The following is a 12530-nucleotide window of genomic DNA, read 5'->3' on the forward strand; positions in this document are numbered from 1 at the left end:
AGCACCACGCTCTAACCAACCTGAGCTAACCGGCCATGACACGCACATCGCACGCTTTTTTTTCCGACATGGTTTTCGCATTCGGCATGGGGTGGTTAGACCACGGGCGCATAGAGACAAAAGGTTCTACTGGCCCGTACGGGGATCGAACCCGCGACCTTGGCGTTATTAGCACCACGCTCTAACCAACTGAGCTAATCCGGGCACGGTACGCACATCGCACGTTTTTTTGTTTCCGACATGGTTTCCGCCTTCGGACAGGTGGGTTAGACCACTGCTGCATAGAGACAAAATGCAGACTGGCCCGTACGGGGATCGAACCCGCGACCTTGGCGTATTAGCACCACGCTCTAACCAACTGAGCTAAACGGCCACGGTTCACCCCGTGCGCCTCGCTTTGTTTCCGTCTCGGCCTTGCACGCTATGGCGCATAAAGCAGCAAAGAGAATTTGGATCCGTGTGTGCAGAGAGAAGCCATGGATTTGGCTACGGCACCTTTTTTAAAGGTGTGATGTGGGATTTGACAGGTTGAAGAGGGCACTGTGGATGGTCTGCTGGAAAAGCAGAGAGTAAAACTCTTCCCGTTTGGACTGCAACATATCAAAGGGATGCGTTAAAGGCTGAAAGAGGGTAGGATTTCTCTCCACCAGGGCCTAAAAGCCTCCGCTGTGAACAGGATTTGAACCTGTGCGGGGAGACCCCATTGGATTTCGAGTCCAACGCCTTAACCACTCGGCCATCACAGCTGCCACGCCTCCACTAGGACACGCCTTCCCACTTGGCGAATGTTCTTTGCAAATGACAGTCTAGCAGGTGCCGTTTGGAAATGACAGTTTAGGGCATGGGCCCGAACGGGGGGGAATTAAGCTACTAGAGTCTGGTTCTTCACGGCAAGGGGCAGGAATGGGGAATGTCTCTCCTTACAGCTGGTTGACTTCAATTATTGATCTCTACGAGATGAAGCAGAGGTAGGTGTCCCTTCCCATGGAAACACATAGAAAAGAAAAGAAAGGCACTGCGCTGTGAACAGGATTTGAACCTGTGCGGGGAGACCCCATTGGATTTCAAGTCCAACGCCTTAACCACTCGGCCATCACAGCTGACCGCTGTGCTTCCCAGCTCCCTCATCGGTGGTCATCTGTCAACTACAGCTCAGGGGCTTTCGCCTTGAATGTAAGACGAGGCTTCAGAGTGCTAACTCAGCGCAGGCGTGCAACACTCTTTGCCGTTCAGAAACGGGCAACTTTGAGCTGAGAGTTCTTGGGGGGGGGGGGGGAGGCTATTCATTCGGCGGAATAAAAACTTTCCGATGACGTTCTGCATAGATAAGATTGTTGCAACAAGGTTTTCTGCCTTTATGATGGGAGTTAGGACTCTGGTGGTGCAGCAACAGGACTTGAACTTGCAAGCATCCAGAGTTAGGAGTTTCACCAGAAGCATTTCTGCCTTTACTGTGTAGGTTGCACCTTTGCTTCATAAAGATGGAGGGAAGACTGGCCCGTACGGGGATCGAACCCGCGACCTTGGCGTTATTAGCACCACGCTCTAACCAACTGAGCTAACCGGCCATGACACGCACATCGCACGCTTTTTTTTCCGACATGGGTTTCCGCCGTCGGCATGGGGTGGGTTAGACCACTGCTGCATAGAGACAAAAGGTCAACTGGCCCGTACGGGGATCGAACCCGCGACCTTGGCGTTATTAGCACCACGCTCTAACCAACTGAGCTAACCGGCCACGGTACGCACATCGCACGTTTTTTTTTTTCCGACATGGTTTTCCGCCTTCGGCATGGTGGGTTAGACCACTGCTGCATAGAGACAAAATGCAGACTGGCCCGTACGGGGATCGAACCCGCGACCTTGGCGTTATTAGCACCACGCTCTAACCAACTGAGCTAACCGGCCACGGTTCACCCCCGTGCGCCTCGCTTTGTTTCCGTCTCGGCCTTTCACTCTATGGCGCATATAAAGCAGCAAAGAGAATTTGGATCCGTGTGCAGAGAAGCCATTGGATTTGGCTACGGCACCTTTTTTAAAGGTGTGATGTGGGATTTGACAGGTTGAAGAGGGCACTGTGGATGGTCTGCTGGAAAAGCAGAGAGTAAAACTCTTCCCGTTTGGACTGCAACATATCAAAGGGATGCGTAAAGGCTGAAAGAGGGTAGGATTTCTCTCCACCAGGGCCTAAAAGCCTCCGCTGTGAACAGGATTTGAACCTGTGCGGGGAGACCCCATTGGATTTCGAGTCCAACGCCTTAACCACTCGGCCATCACAGCTGCCACGCCTCCACTAGGACACGCCTTCCCACTTGGCGAATGTCTTTTGCAAATGACAGTCTAGCAGGTGCCGTTTGGAAATGACAGTTTAGGGCATGGGCCCGAACGGGGGGGAATTAAGCTACTAGAGTCTGGTTCTTCACGGCAAGGGGCAGGAATGGGGAATGTCTCTCCTTACAGCTGGTTGACTTCAATTATTGATCTCTACGAGATGAAGCAGAGGTAGGTGTCCCTTCCCATGGAACACATAGAAAAGAAAAGAAAGGCACTGCGCTGTGAACAGGATTTGAACCTGTGCGGGGAGACCCCATTGGATTTCAAGTCCAACGCCTTAACCACTCGGCCATCACAGCTGACCGCTGTGCTTCCCAGCTCCTCATCGGTGGTCATCTGTCAACTACAGCTCAGGGGCTTTCGCCTTGAATGTAAGACGAGGCTTCAGAGTGCTAACTCAGCGCAGGCGTGCAACACTCTTTGCCGTTCAGAAACGGGCAACTTTGAGCTGAGAGTTCTTGGGGGGGGGGGGGGGGAGGCTATTCATTCGGCGGAATAAAAACTTTCCGATGACGTTCTGCATAGATAAGATTGTTGCAACAAGGTTTTCTGCCTTTATGATGGGAGTTAGGACTCTGGTGGTGCAGCAACAGGACTTGAACTTGCAAGCATCCAGAGTTAGGAGTTTCACCAGAAGCATTTCTGCCTTTACTGTGTAGGTTGCACCTTTGCTTCATAAAGATGGAGGGAAGACTGGCCCGTACGGGGATCGAACCCGCGACCTTGGCGTTATTAGCACCACGCTCTAACCAACTGAGCTAACGGCCATGACACGCACATCGCACGCTTTTTTTTTCCGACATGGTTTTCCGCCTTCGGCATGGGGTGGGTTAGACCACTGCTGCATAGAGACAAAAGGTCAACTGGCCCGTACGGGGATCGAACCCGCGACCTTGGCGTTATTAGCACCACGCTCTAACCAACTGAGCTAACCGGCCACGGTACGCACATCGCACGTTTTTTTTTTTCCGACATGGTTTCCGCCTTCGGCATGGTGGGTTAGACCACTGCTGCATAGAGACAAAATGCAGACTGGCCCGTACGGGGATCGAACCCGCGACCTTGGCGTTATTAGCACCACGCTCTAACCAACTGAGCTAACCGGCCACGGTTCACCCCCGTGCGCCTCGCTTTGTTTCCGTCTCGGCCTTTCACTCTATGGCGCATAAAGCAGCAAAGAGAATTGGATCCGTGTGCAGAGAAGCCATTGGATTTGGCTACGGCACCTTTTTTAAAGGTGTGATGTGGGATTTGACAGGTTGAAGAGGGCACTGTGGATGGTCTGCTGGAAAAGCAGAGAGTAAAACTCTTCCCGTTTGGACTGCAACATATCAAAGGGATGCGTAAAGGCTGAAAGAGGGTAGGATTTCTCTCCACCAGGGCCTAAAAGCCTCCGCTGTGAACAGGATTTGAACCTGTGCGGGGAGACCCCATTGGATTTCGAGTCCAACGCCTTAACCACTCGGCCATCACAGCTGCCACGCCTCCACTAGGACACGCCTTCCCACTTGGCGAATGTCTTTTGCAAATGACAGTCTAGCAGGTGCCGTTTGGAAATGACAGTTTAGGGCATGGGCCCGAACGGGGGGGAATTAAGCTACTAGAGTCTGGTTCTTCACGGCAAGGGGCAGGAATGGGGAATGTCTCTCCTTACAGCTGGTTGACTTCAATTATTGATCTCTACGAGATGAAGCAGAGGTAGGTGTCCCTTCCCATGGAACACATAGAAAAAAAAAAACAAGGCACTGCACTGTGAACAGGATTTGAACCTGTGCGGGGAGACCCCATTGGATTTCAAGTCCAACGCCTTAACCACTCGGCCATCACAGCTGACCGCTGTGCTTCCCAGCTCCCTCATCGGTGGTCATCTGTCAACTACAGCTCAGGGGCTTTCGCCTTGAATGTAAGACGAGGCTTCAGAGTGCTAACTCAGCGCAGGCGTGCAACACTCTTTGCCGTTCAGAAACGGGCAACTTTGAGCTGAGAGTTCTTGGGGGGGGGGGGGAGGCTATTCATTCGGCGGAATAAAAACTTTCCGATGACGTTCTGCATAGATAAGATTGTTGCAACAAGGTTTTCTGCCTTTATGATGGGAGTTAGGACTCTGGTGGTGCAGCAACAGGACTTGAACTTGCAAGCATCCAGAGTTAGGAGTTTCACCAGAAGCATTTCTGCCTTTACTGTGTAGGTTGCACCTTTGCTTCATAAAGATGGAGGGAAGACTGGCCCGTACGGGGATCGAACCCGCGACCTTGGCGTTATTAGCACCACGCTCTAACCAACTGAGCTAACCGGCCATGACACGCACATCGCACGCTTTTTTTTTCCGACATGGTTTTCCGCCTTCGGCATGGGGTGGGTTAGACCACTGCTGCATAGAGACAAAAGGTCAACTGGCCCGTACGGGGATCGAACCCGCGACCTTGGCGTTATTAGCACCACGCTCTAACCAACTGAGCTAACCGGCCACGGTACGCACATCGCACGTTTTTTTTTTTTCCGACATGGTTTTCCGCCTTCGGCATGGTGGGTTAGACCACTGCTGCATAGAGACAAAATGCAGACTGGCCCGTACGGGGATCGAACCCGCGACCTTGGCGTTATTAGCACCACGCTCTAACCAACTGAGCTAACCGGCCACGGTTCACCCCCGTGCGCCTCGCTTTGTTTCCGTCTCGGCCTTTCACTCTATGGCGCATAAAGCAGCAAAGAGAATTTGGATCCGTGTGCAGAGAAGCCATTGGATTTGGCTACGGCACCTTTTTTTAAAGGTGTGATGTGGGATTTGACAGGTTGAAGAGGGCACTGTGGATGGTCTGCTGGAAAAGCAGAGAGTAAAACTCTTCCCGTTTGGACTGCAACATATCAAAGGGATGCGTAAAGGCTGAAAGAGGGTAGGATTTCTCTCCACCAGGGCCTAAAAGCCTCCGCTGTGAACAGGATTTGAACCTGTGCGGGGAGACCCCATTGGATTTCGAGTCCAACGCCTTAACCACTCGGCCATCACAGCTGCCACGCCTCCACTAGGACACGCCTTCCCACTTGGCGAATGTCTTTTGCAAATGACAGTCTAGCAGGTGCCGTTTGGAAATGACAGTTTAGGGCATGGGCCCGAACGGGGGGGAATTAAGCTACTAGAGTCTGGTTCTTCACGGCAAGGGGCAGGAATGGGGAATGTCTCTCCTTACAGCTGGTTGACTTCAATTATTGATCTCTACGAGATGAAGCAGAGGTAGGTGTCCCTTCCCATGGAACACATAGAAAAGAAAAGAAAGGCACTGCGCTGTGAACAGGATTTGAACCTGTGCGGGGAGACCCCATTGGATTTCAAGTCCAACGCCTTAACCACTCGGCCATCACAGCTGACCGCTGTGCTTCCCAGCTCCCTCATCGGTGGTCATCTGTCAACTACAGCTCAGGGGCTTTCGCCTTGAATGTAAGACGAGGCTTCAGAGTGCTAACTCAGCGCAGGCGTGCAACACTCTTTGCCGTTCAGAAACGGGCAACTTTGAGCTGAGAGTTCTTGGGGGGGGGGGGGGGAGGCTATTCATTCGGCGGAATAAAAACTTTCCGATGACGTTCTGCATAGATAAGATTGTTGCAACAAGGTTTTCTGCCTTTATGATGGGAGTTAGGACTCTGGTGGTGCAGCAACAGGACTTGAACTTGCAAGCATCCAGAGTTAGGAGTTTCACCAGAAGCATTTCTGCCTTTACTGTGTAGGTTGCACCTTTGCTTCATAAAGATGGAGGGAAGACTGGCCCGTACGGGGATCGAACCCGCGACCTTGGCGTTATTAGCACCACGCTCTAACCAACTGAGCTAACCGGCCATGACACGCACATCGCACGCTTTTTTTTCCGACATGGTTTTCCGCCTTCGGCATGGGGTGGGTTAGACCACTGCTGCATAGAGACAAAAGGTCAACTGGCCCGTACGGGGATCGAACCCGCGACCTTGGCGTTATTAGCACCACGCTCTAACCAACTGAGCTAACCGGCCACGGTACGCACATCGCACGTTTTTTTTTTTCCGACATGGTTTTCCGCCTTCGGCATGGTGGGTTAGACCACTGCTGCATAGAGACAAAATGCAGACTGGCCCGTACGGGGATCGAACCCGCGACCTTGGCGTTATTAGCACCACGCTCTAACCAACTGAGCTAACCGGCCACGGTTCACCCCCGTGCGCCTCGCTTTGTTTCCGTCTCGGCCTTTCACTCTATGGCGCATAAAGCAGCAAAGAGAATTTGGATCCGTGTGCAGAGAAGCCATTGGATTTGGCTACGGCACCTTTTTTAAAGGTGTGATGTGGGATTTGACAGGTTGAAGAGGGCACTGTGGATGGTCTGCTGGAAAAGCAGAGAGTAAAACTCTTCCCGTTTGGACTGCAACATATCAAAGGGATGCGTAAAGGCTGAAAGAGGGTAGGATTTCTCTCCACCAGGGCCTAAAAGCCTCCGCTGTGAACAGGATTTGAACCTGTGCGGGGAGACCCCATTGGATTTCGAGTCCAACGCCTTAACCACTCGGCCATCACAGCTGCCACGCCTCCACTAGGACACGCCTTCCCACTTGGCGAATGTCTTTTGCAAATGACAGTCTAGCAGGTGCCGTTTGGAAATGACAGTTTAGGGCATGGGCCCGAACGGGGGGAATTAAGCTACTAGAGTCTGGTTCTTCACGGCAAGGGGCAGGAATGGGGAATGTCTCTCCTTACAGCTGGTTGACTTCAATTATTGATCTCTACGAGATGAAGCAGAGGTAGGTGTCCCTTCCCATGGAACACATAGAAAAGAAAAGAAAGGCACTGCGCTGTGAACAGGATTTGAACCTGTGCGGGGAGACCCCATTGGATTTCAAGTCCAACGCCTTAACCACTCGGCCATCACAGCTGACCGCTGTGCTTCCCAGCTCCCTCATCGGTGGTCATCTGTCAACTACAGCTCAGGGGCTTTCGCCTTGAATGTAAGACGAGGCTTCAGAGTGCTAACTCAGCGCAGGCGTGCAACACTCTTTGCCGTTCAGAAACGGGCAACTTTGAGCTGAGAGTTCTTGGGGGGGGGGGGGGGAGGCTATTCATTCGGCGGAATAAAAACTTTCCGATGACGTTCTGCATAGATAAGATTGTTGCAACAAGGTTTTCTGCCTTTATGATGGGAGTTAGGACTCTGGTGGTGCAGCAACAGGACTTGAACTTGCAAGCATCCAGAGTTAGGAGTTTCACCAGAAGCATTTCTGCCTTTACTGTGTAGGTTGCACCTTTGCTTCATAAAGATGGAGGGAAGACTGGCCCGTACGGGGATCGAACCCGCGACCTTGGCGTTATTAGCACCACGCTCTAACCAACTGAGCTAACCGGCCATGACACGCACATCGCACGCTTTTTTTTTCCGACATGGTTTTCCGCCTTCGGCATGGGGTGGGTTAGACCACTGCTGCATAGAGACAAAAGGTCAACTGGCCCGTACGGGGATCGAACCCGCGACCTTGGCGTTATTAGCACCACGCTCTAACCAACTGAGCTAACCGGCCACGGTACGCACATCGCACGTTTTTTTTTTTCCGACATGGTTTTCCGCCTTCGGCATGGTGGGTTAGACCACTGCTGCATAGAGACAAAATGCAGACTGGCCCGTACGGGGATCGAACCCGCGACCTTGGCGTTATTAGCACCACGCTCTAACCAACTGAGCTAACCGGCCACGGTTCACCCCCGTGCGCCTCGCTTTGTTTCCGTCTCGGCCTTTCACTCTATGGCGCATAAAGCAGCAAAGAGAATTTGGATCCGTGTGCAGAGAAGCCATTGGATTTGGCTACGGCACCTTTTTTTAAAGGTGTGATGTGGGGATTGACAGGTTGAAGAGGGCACTGTGGATGGTCTGCTGGAAAAGCAGAGAGTAAAACTCTTCCCGTTTGGACTGCAACATATCAAAGGGATGCGTAAAGGCTGAAAGAGGGTAGGATTTCTCTCCACCAGGGCCTAAAAGCCTCCGCTGTGAACAGGATTTGAACCTGTGCGGGGAGACCCCATTGGATTTCGAGTCCAACGCCTTAACCACTCGGCCATCACAGCTGCCACGCCTCCACTAGGACACGCCTTCCCACTTGGCGAATGTCTTTTGCAAATGACAGTCTAGCAGGTGCCGTTTGGAAATGACAGTTTAGGGCATGGGCCCGAACGGGGGGGAATTAAGCTACTAGAGTCTGGTTCTTCACGGCAAGGGGCAGGAATGGGGAATGTCTCTCCTTACAGCTGGTTGACTTCAATTATTGATCTCTACGAGATGAAGCAGAGGTAGGTGTCCCTTCCCATGGAACACATAGAAAAGAAAAGAAAGGCACTGCGCTGTGAACAGGATTTGAACCTGTGCGGGGAGACCCCATTGGATTTCAAGTCCAACGCCTTAACCACTCGGCCATCACAGCTGACCGCTGTGCTTCCCAGCTCCCTCATCGGTGGTCATCTGTCAACTACAGCTCAGGGGCTTTCGCCTTGAATGTAAGACGAGGCTTCAGAGTGCTAACTCAGCGCAGGCGTGCAACACTCTTTGCCGTTCAGAAACGGGCAACTTTGAGCTGAGAGTTCTTGGGGGGGGGGGGGGAGGCTATTCATTCGGCGGAATAAAAACTTTCCGATGACGTTCTGCATAGATAAGATTGTTGCAACAAGGTTTTCTGCCTTTATGATGGGAGTTAGGACTCTGGTGGTGCAGCAACAGGACTTGAACTTGCAAGCATCCAGAGTTAGGAGTTTCACCAGAAGCATTTCTGCCTTTACTGTGTAGGTTGCACCTTTGCTTCATAAAGATGGAGGGAAGACTGGCCCGTACGGGGATCGAACCCGCGACCTTGGCGTTATTAGCACCACGCTCTAACCAACTGAGCTAACCGGCCATGACACGCACATCGCACGCTTTTTTTTTCCGACATGGTTTTCCGCCTTCGGCATGGGGTGGGTTAGACCACTGCTGCATAGAGACAAAAGGTCAACTGGCCCGTACGGGGATCGAACCCGCGACCTTGGCGTTATTAGCACCACGCTCTAACCAACTGAGCTAACCGGCCACGGTACGCACATCGCACGTTTTTTTTTTTCCGACATGGTTTTCCGCCTTCGGCATGGTGGTGGGTTAGACCACTGCTGCATAGAGACAAAATGCAGACTGGCCCGTACGGGGATCGAACCCGCGACCTTGGCGTTATTAGCACCACGCTCTAACCAACTGAGCTAACCGGCCACGGTTCACCCCCGTGCGCCTCGCTTTGTTTCCGTCTCGGCCTTTCACTCTATGGCGCATAAAGCAGCAAAGAGAATTTGGATCCGTGTGCAGAGAAGCCATTGGATTTGGCTACGGCACCTTTTTTTAAAGGTGTGATGTGGGATTTGACAGGTTGAAGAGGGCACTGTGGATGGTCTGCTGGAAAAGCAGAGAGTAAAACTCTTCCCGTTTGGACTGCAACATATCAAAGGGATGCGTAAAGGCTGAAAGAGGGTAGGATTTCTCTCCACCAGGGCCTAAAAGCCTCCGCTGTGAACAGGATTTGAACCTGTGCGGGGAGACCCCATTGGATTTCGAGTCCAACGCCTTAACCACTCGGCCATCACAGCTGCCACGCCTCCACTAGGACACGCCTTCCCACTTGGCGAATGTCTTTGCAAATGACAGTCTAGCAGGTGCCGTTTGGAAATGACAGTTTAGGGCATGGGCCCGAACGGGGGGGAATTAAGCTACTAGAGTCTGGTTCTTCACGGCAAGGGGCAGGAATGGGGAATGTCTCTCCTTACAGCTGGTTGACTTCAATTATTGATCTCTACGAGATGAAGCAGAGGTAGGTGTCCCTCCCATGGAACACATAGAAAAGAAAAGAAAGGCACTGCGCTGTGAACAGGATTTGAACCTGTGCGGGGAGACCCCATTGGATTTCAAGTCCAACGCCTTAACCACTCGGCCATCACAGCTGACCGCTGTGCTTCCCAGCTCCCTCATCGGTGGTCATCTGTCAACTACAGCTCAGGGGCTTTCGCCTTGAATGTAAGACGAGGCTTCAGAGTGCTAACTCAGCGCAGGCGTGCAACACTCTTTGCCGTTCAGAAACGGGCAACTTTGAGCTGAGAGTTCTTGGGGGGGGGGGGAGGCTATTCATTCGGCGGAATAAAAACTTTCCGATGACGTTCTGCATAGATAAGATTGTTGCAACAAGGTTTTCTGCCTTTATGATGGGAGTTAGGACTCTGGTGGTGCAGCAACAGGACTTGAACTTGCAAGCATCCAGAGTTAGGAGTTTCACCAGAAGCATTTCTGCCTTTACTGTGTAGGTTGCACCTTTGCTTCATAAAGATGGAGGGAAGACTGGCCCGTACGGGGATCGAACCCGCGACCTTGGCGTTATTAGCACCACGCTCTAACCAACTGAGCTAACGGCCATGACACGCACATCGCACGCTTTTTTTTCCGACATGGTTTTCCGCCTTCGGCATGGGGTGGGTTAGACCACTGCTGCATAGAGACAAAAGGTCAACTGGCCCGTACGGGGATCGAACCCGCGACCTTGGCGTTATTAGCACCACGCTCTAACCAACTGAGCTAACCGGCCACGGTACGCACATCGCACGTTTTTTTTTTTCCGACATGGTTTTCCGCCTTCGGCATGGTGGGTTAGACCACTGCTGCATAGAGACAAAATGCAGACTGGCCCGTACGGGGATCGAACCCGCGACCTTGGCGTTATTAGCACCACGCTCTAACCAACTGAGCTAACCGGCCACGGTTCACCCCCGTGCGCCTCGCTTTGTTTCCGTCTCGGCCTTTCACTCTATGGCGCATAAAGCAGCAAAGAGAATTTGGATCCGTGTGCAGAGAAGCCATTGGATTTGGCTACGGCACCTTTTTTTAAAGGTGTGATGTGGGATTTGACAGGTTGAAGAGGGCACTGTGGATGGTCTGCTGGAAAAGCAGAGAGTAAAACTCTTCCCGTTTGGACTGCAACATATCAAAGGGATGCGTAAAGGCTGAAAGAGGGTAGGATTTCTCTCCACCAGGGCCTAAAAGCCTCCGCTGTGAACAGGATTTGAACCTGTGCGGGGAGACCCCATTGGATTTCGAGTCCAACGCCTTAACCACTCGGCCATCACAGCTGCCACGCCTCCACTAGGACACGCCTTCCCACTTGGCGAATGTCTTTTGCAAATGACAGTCTAGCAGGTGCCGTTTGGAAATGACAGTTTAGGGCATGGGCCCGAACGGGGGGGAATTAAGCTACTAGAGTCTGGTTCTTCACGGCAAGGGGCAGGAATGGGGAATGTCTCTCCTTACAGCTGGTTGACTTCAATTATTGATCTCTACGAGATGAAGCAGAGGTAGGTGTCCCTTCCCATGGAACACATAGAAAAGAAAAGAAAGGCACTGCGCTGTGAACAGGATTTGAACCTGTGCGGGGAGACCCCATTGGATTTCAAGTCCAACGCCTTAACCACTCGGCCATCACAGCTGACCGCTGTGCTTCCCAGCTCCCTCATCGGTGGTCATCTGTCAACTACAGCTCAGGGGCTTTCGCCTTGAATGTAAGACGAGGCTTCAGAGTGCTAACTCAGCGCAGGCGTGCAACACTCTTTGCCGTTCAGAAACGGGCAACTTTGAGCTGAGAGTTCTTGGGGGGGGGGGGGAGGCTATTCATTCGGCGGAATAAAAACTTTCCGATGACGTTCTGCATAGATAAGATTGTTGCAACAAGGTTTTCTGCCTTTATGATGGGAGTTAGGACTCTGGTGGTGCAGCAACAGGACTTGAACTTGCAAGCATCCAGAGTTAGGAGTTTCACCAGAAGCATTTCTGCCTTTACTGTGTAGGTTGCACCTTTGCTTCATAAAGATGGAGGGAAGACTGGCCCGTACGGGGATCGAACCCGCGACCTTGGCGTTATTAGCACCACGCTCTAACCAACTGAGCTAACCGGCCATGACACGCACATCGCACGCTTTTTTTTTCCGACATGGTTTTCCGCCTTCGGCATGGGGTGGGTTAGACCACTGCTGCATAGAGACAAAAGGTCAACTGGCCCGTACGGGGATCGAACCCGCGACCTTGGCGTTATTAGCACCACGCTCTAACCAACTGAGCTAACCGGCCACGGTACGCACATCGCACGTTTTTTTTTTTCCGACATGGTTTTCCGCCTTCGGCATGGTGGGTTAGA

The 12530-nt window shown here is 52.2% G+C and overlaps 37 non-coding genes across 37 annotated transcripts; all 37 read right to left on the bottom strand.

Annotated features, from left to right (window-relative positions):
* Positions 1-664: 664 nt before the first annotated feature.
* TRNAS-CGA (transfer RNA serine (anticodon CGA)) lies at positions 665-746 on the bottom strand. Its single transcript has one exon. It is a non-coding gene; the product is annotated as a tRNA-Ser (tRNA).
* A 272-nt stretch (positions 747-1018) lies between these two features.
* TRNAS-UGA (transfer RNA serine (anticodon UGA)) lies at positions 1019-1100 on the bottom strand. The gene has a single exon. It is a non-coding gene; the product is annotated as a tRNA-Ser (tRNA).
* Positions 1101-1494: 394 nt separating this feature from the next.
* TRNAI-AAU (transfer RNA isoleucine (anticodon AAU)) lies at positions 1495-1568 on the bottom strand. Its single transcript has one exon. It is a non-coding gene; the product is annotated as a tRNA-Ile (tRNA).
* Positions 1569-1664: 96 nt separating this feature from the next.
* On the bottom strand, positions 1665-1738 carry TRNAI-AAU (transfer RNA isoleucine (anticodon AAU)). The gene has a single exon. It is a non-coding gene; the product is annotated as a tRNA-Ile (tRNA).
* A 96-nt stretch (positions 1739-1834) lies between these two features.
* TRNAI-AAU (transfer RNA isoleucine (anticodon AAU)) lies at positions 1835-1908 on the bottom strand. Its single transcript has one exon. It is a non-coding gene; the product is annotated as a tRNA-Ile (tRNA).
* A 290-nt stretch (positions 1909-2198) lies between these two features.
* TRNAS-CGA (transfer RNA serine (anticodon CGA)) lies at positions 2199-2280 on the bottom strand. The gene has a single exon. It is a non-coding gene; the product is annotated as a tRNA-Ser (tRNA).
* Positions 2281-2551: 271 nt separating this feature from the next.
* Positions 2552-2633, bottom strand: TRNAS-UGA (transfer RNA serine (anticodon UGA)). Its single transcript has one exon. It is a non-coding gene; the product is annotated as a tRNA-Ser (tRNA).
* A 565-nt stretch (positions 2634-3198) lies between these two features.
* TRNAI-AAU (transfer RNA isoleucine (anticodon AAU)) lies at positions 3199-3272 on the bottom strand. Its single transcript has one exon. It is a non-coding gene; the product is annotated as a tRNA-Ile (tRNA).
* A 95-nt stretch (positions 3273-3367) lies between these two features.
* TRNAI-AAU (transfer RNA isoleucine (anticodon AAU)) lies at positions 3368-3441 on the bottom strand. The gene has a single exon. It is a non-coding gene; the product is annotated as a tRNA-Ile (tRNA).
* A 287-nt stretch (positions 3442-3728) lies between these two features.
* Positions 3729-3810, bottom strand: TRNAS-CGA (transfer RNA serine (anticodon CGA)). The gene has a single exon. It is a non-coding gene; the product is annotated as a tRNA-Ser (tRNA).
* A 272-nt stretch (positions 3811-4082) lies between these two features.
* Positions 4083-4164, bottom strand: TRNAS-UGA (transfer RNA serine (anticodon UGA)). The gene has a single exon. It is a non-coding gene; the product is annotated as a tRNA-Ser (tRNA).
* A 393-nt stretch (positions 4165-4557) lies between these two features.
* On the bottom strand, positions 4558-4631 carry TRNAI-AAU (transfer RNA isoleucine (anticodon AAU)). Its single transcript has one exon. It is a non-coding gene; the product is annotated as a tRNA-Ile (tRNA).
* Positions 4632-4728: 97 nt separating this feature from the next.
* TRNAI-AAU (transfer RNA isoleucine (anticodon AAU)) lies at positions 4729-4802 on the bottom strand. Its single transcript has one exon. It is a non-coding gene; the product is annotated as a tRNA-Ile (tRNA).
* Positions 4803-4899: 97 nt separating this feature from the next.
* TRNAI-AAU (transfer RNA isoleucine (anticodon AAU)) lies at positions 4900-4973 on the bottom strand. Its single transcript has one exon. It is a non-coding gene; the product is annotated as a tRNA-Ile (tRNA).
* A 289-nt stretch (positions 4974-5262) lies between these two features.
* On the bottom strand, positions 5263-5344 carry TRNAS-CGA (transfer RNA serine (anticodon CGA)). Its single transcript has one exon. It is a non-coding gene; the product is annotated as a tRNA-Ser (tRNA).
* A 271-nt stretch (positions 5345-5615) lies between these two features.
* On the bottom strand, positions 5616-5697 carry TRNAS-UGA (transfer RNA serine (anticodon UGA)). The gene has a single exon. It is a non-coding gene; the product is annotated as a tRNA-Ser (tRNA).
* A 395-nt stretch (positions 5698-6092) lies between these two features.
* On the bottom strand, positions 6093-6166 carry TRNAI-AAU (transfer RNA isoleucine (anticodon AAU)). The gene has a single exon. It is a non-coding gene; the product is annotated as a tRNA-Ile (tRNA).
* Positions 6167-6262: 96 nt separating this feature from the next.
* On the bottom strand, positions 6263-6336 carry TRNAI-AAU (transfer RNA isoleucine (anticodon AAU)). The gene has a single exon. It is a non-coding gene; the product is annotated as a tRNA-Ile (tRNA).
* A 96-nt stretch (positions 6337-6432) lies between these two features.
* TRNAI-AAU (transfer RNA isoleucine (anticodon AAU)) lies at positions 6433-6506 on the bottom strand. The gene has a single exon. It is a non-coding gene; the product is annotated as a tRNA-Ile (tRNA).
* A 288-nt stretch (positions 6507-6794) lies between these two features.
* TRNAS-CGA (transfer RNA serine (anticodon CGA)) lies at positions 6795-6876 on the bottom strand. Its single transcript has one exon. It is a non-coding gene; the product is annotated as a tRNA-Ser (tRNA).
* Positions 6877-7146: 270 nt separating this feature from the next.
* TRNAS-UGA (transfer RNA serine (anticodon UGA)) lies at positions 7147-7228 on the bottom strand. Its single transcript has one exon. It is a non-coding gene; the product is annotated as a tRNA-Ser (tRNA).
* A 395-nt stretch (positions 7229-7623) lies between these two features.
* On the bottom strand, positions 7624-7697 carry TRNAI-AAU (transfer RNA isoleucine (anticodon AAU)). Its single transcript has one exon. It is a non-coding gene; the product is annotated as a tRNA-Ile (tRNA).
* A 97-nt stretch (positions 7698-7794) lies between these two features.
* On the bottom strand, positions 7795-7868 carry TRNAI-AAU (transfer RNA isoleucine (anticodon AAU)). The gene has a single exon. It is a non-coding gene; the product is annotated as a tRNA-Ile (tRNA).
* Positions 7869-7964: 96 nt separating this feature from the next.
* On the bottom strand, positions 7965-8038 carry TRNAI-AAU (transfer RNA isoleucine (anticodon AAU)). The gene has a single exon. It is a non-coding gene; the product is annotated as a tRNA-Ile (tRNA).
* A 289-nt stretch (positions 8039-8327) lies between these two features.
* Positions 8328-8409, bottom strand: TRNAS-CGA (transfer RNA serine (anticodon CGA)). The gene has a single exon. It is a non-coding gene; the product is annotated as a tRNA-Ser (tRNA).
* Positions 8410-8680: 271 nt separating this feature from the next.
* TRNAS-UGA (transfer RNA serine (anticodon UGA)) lies at positions 8681-8762 on the bottom strand. Its single transcript has one exon. It is a non-coding gene; the product is annotated as a tRNA-Ser (tRNA).
* A 394-nt stretch (positions 8763-9156) lies between these two features.
* TRNAI-AAU (transfer RNA isoleucine (anticodon AAU)) lies at positions 9157-9230 on the bottom strand. The gene has a single exon. It is a non-coding gene; the product is annotated as a tRNA-Ile (tRNA).
* A 97-nt stretch (positions 9231-9327) lies between these two features.
* Positions 9328-9401, bottom strand: TRNAI-AAU (transfer RNA isoleucine (anticodon AAU)). Its single transcript has one exon. It is a non-coding gene; the product is annotated as a tRNA-Ile (tRNA).
* Positions 9402-9500: 99 nt separating this feature from the next.
* On the bottom strand, positions 9501-9574 carry TRNAI-AAU (transfer RNA isoleucine (anticodon AAU)). Its single transcript has one exon. It is a non-coding gene; the product is annotated as a tRNA-Ile (tRNA).
* Positions 9575-9863: 289 nt separating this feature from the next.
* Positions 9864-9945, bottom strand: TRNAS-CGA (transfer RNA serine (anticodon CGA)). The gene has a single exon. It is a non-coding gene; the product is annotated as a tRNA-Ser (tRNA).
* Positions 9946-10214: 269 nt separating this feature from the next.
* On the bottom strand, positions 10215-10296 carry TRNAS-UGA (transfer RNA serine (anticodon UGA)). The gene has a single exon. It is a non-coding gene; the product is annotated as a tRNA-Ser (tRNA).
* A 561-nt stretch (positions 10297-10857) lies between these two features.
* On the bottom strand, positions 10858-10931 carry TRNAI-AAU (transfer RNA isoleucine (anticodon AAU)). Its single transcript has one exon. It is a non-coding gene; the product is annotated as a tRNA-Ile (tRNA).
* A 96-nt stretch (positions 10932-11027) lies between these two features.
* TRNAI-AAU (transfer RNA isoleucine (anticodon AAU)) lies at positions 11028-11101 on the bottom strand. The gene has a single exon. It is a non-coding gene; the product is annotated as a tRNA-Ile (tRNA).
* Positions 11102-11390: 289 nt separating this feature from the next.
* TRNAS-CGA (transfer RNA serine (anticodon CGA)) lies at positions 11391-11472 on the bottom strand. The gene has a single exon. It is a non-coding gene; the product is annotated as a tRNA-Ser (tRNA).
* Positions 11473-11743: 271 nt separating this feature from the next.
* On the bottom strand, positions 11744-11825 carry TRNAS-UGA (transfer RNA serine (anticodon UGA)). The gene has a single exon. It is a non-coding gene; the product is annotated as a tRNA-Ser (tRNA).
* Positions 11826-12218: 393 nt separating this feature from the next.
* Positions 12219-12292, bottom strand: TRNAI-AAU (transfer RNA isoleucine (anticodon AAU)). Its single transcript has one exon. It is a non-coding gene; the product is annotated as a tRNA-Ile (tRNA).
* Positions 12293-12389: 97 nt separating this feature from the next.
* Positions 12390-12463, bottom strand: TRNAI-AAU (transfer RNA isoleucine (anticodon AAU)). Its single transcript has one exon. It is a non-coding gene; the product is annotated as a tRNA-Ile (tRNA).
* Positions 12464-12530: the final 67 nt, after the last annotated feature.

Source organism: Dendropsophus ebraccatus, unplaced genomic scaffold, assembly GCF_027789765.1.
Source record: "Dendropsophus ebraccatus isolate aDenEbr1 unplaced genomic scaffold, aDenEbr1.pat pat_scaffold_752_ctg1, whole genome shotgun sequence".
In the NCBI taxonomy this organism is placed as follows: domain Eukaryota; kingdom Metazoa; phylum Chordata; class Amphibia; order Anura; family Hylidae; genus Dendropsophus; species Dendropsophus ebraccatus.